The sequence below is a fragment of the Mizuhopecten yessoensis genome, unplaced genomic scaffold (genome assembly GCF_002113885.1).
Source record: "Mizuhopecten yessoensis strain PY_sf001 unplaced genomic scaffold, ASM211388v2 scaffold9205, whole genome shotgun sequence".
NCBI lineage: Eukaryota > Metazoa > Mollusca > Bivalvia > Pectinida > Pectinidae > Mizuhopecten > Mizuhopecten yessoensis.
The window spans coordinates 8,558-10,695 of record NW_018407931.1 but is presented as its reverse complement, the minus strand read 5'-3'; positions in this window follow the sequence as shown (position 1 = coordinate 10,695).

The window sequence follows — 2,138 nt, the reverse complement described above, 5'->3', positions numbered from 1 at the left end:
GCCAACTTTTCCATGGATTGTAAGATGGAACACTAGGACTGAACCAGTTTTCTTAGTAAAGCTGATCATGTATAGTATAACTTACATATTATAATATTGGATGTTATACTAATTGAAGCAATTAAGTTTCCCTATTGCTATCATAGTTGATATCCCTGTCAATGAGAAGTTACACTGTATTGAGATCTGGGCCTACTCCTTGACAGCATGGAGCAGGAAATCAATTCAAAGTTAACATTATTGTTGTAATAGACAAGATACAACTTAAGACAAGGTAATACAACTTTTCTAATATAAATCCCGATTCTTAGTATCACTTATTTCAATGTTAGCTAGGATGCCATACAGCACTAGTTCTGATAACCTAGCTGATCTGAAAGTGAAAGTAGAAATTACATGCCAATCTCATTTGGGTGATAAAATGCAATTTTCTTTGAAAGGTGCCAACAAATATTTTTCTCTTGTAAATTGGACATCAAAATAAGCAGGTTCCACTGTATATTGAATTTTATCTCTGTCTTTATAAAAAAAACTACCAGATATTATGAGAGGATATGGATCAGACAATGTCTCATATGAGCCTCTGACACAGATGAGCTAAAAAGTTGATAGATGACAGATCGTTGGAATCAGTGCCAAAGTACAAGCTCATAAGTCAGAGGAGCTGAATAGGTACAACCAGTAAACACATGTATCCGATCGGAAAGTTGTGGACTGGATAAAATAAACTCAGTCACCTGTAAAGAAAGGGAAACAGATGGAAAGTGAAAGGATGAAGGATGGGTGTTTGATGAGCTCTTAGATATAGTATAACATATACAAAATAACAATGTTATTTTACTTAATGTCCTGTTGCTTATTAGAATATTTCTGTAAGTATCATGTTTTCCTAAAGCAAAGTTATTAGTTTTATATGATTTTATATGAACTACTTTGAATATTATGGTTTCTTGTCAGTAACCCAACAAAGTTCATCTTCAAAATATGATAAAAACAATGGTGACCTTGTAATTGCCATTGGTGTTGCAGGGTTATCTAACCTGAGGTGTGTGGACATACAGACCTAGCTAGACATGTCTAAAACCTGAGGTGTGTCGACATATAGACATAGCTAGACATGTCTACCAGGTTTGCGGAAATACAGACCTAGCTAATGTCTACAAGGTATGTCGACATACAGACCTAGCTAGACATGTCTACAAGTAGTCTTTGGGGGAGTCTTCATTGGCCGACATAATTTCTTAAAATATTACCTTTACTGTATTTACCATCTGAAAAAAAAGGCGAAAAATCAACTTGAAGGTAGTGTATCCACACCCATTTCAAAATGGTGGGTGACTTTGATGGTGGCAGCTTTGATACAACTAGCTGGGTACTGTCCAAGTTTACATAGAACTAGTGCCAATACATGAAAAATGGCATAAGATTGTGAGATAGTAGAACTGATCGTAAGTCATCTTATCGCCCAATCTTATGTGTATGATACAGCAGGGTTTAATCTTACTTACCACGGTACTACTTTTTAACTTCAATTTTTGGCACAATGAATACCGTTGCACTGCATACATTTAGTTTTCTTAAAAGATCAGAACTGATTTCCCAAAGGTGTCTCTATTTATTCCATTTTATTTCACATAAAAAACATACGACAATCAATTTGATGTGGGCAATCAAAAATTTTGTACCAAGCATGTCCCCTTGACAACGGCCCCAGTATATTACCTGACAGTAGTCACACAGGAGTCGCACAGTAGTCACACAATAGTCACACAGGAGAAACACAGTAGTCACACAGTAGTCACACAGGAGTAACACAGCAGTCACACAGTAGTAACGCAGTAGTCACACAGGAGTCACACAGCAGTCACACAGTAGTCACACAGGAGTCACACAGGAGTAACACAGTGGTCACACTGGAGTAACACAGTGGTCACACTGGAGTAACACAGTAGTCACACAGTCTAGCTAGGTCTGTATGTCCACAAACCTTGTAAACATGTCTAGCTATGTCTGTTTGTCCACATACCTTGTAGACATGTCTAGCTAGGTCTGTATGTCCACAAACCTTGTAGATATGTCTAGCAAGGTCTGTATGTCCACATACCTTGTAGATATGTCTAGCAAGGTCTGTATGTCCG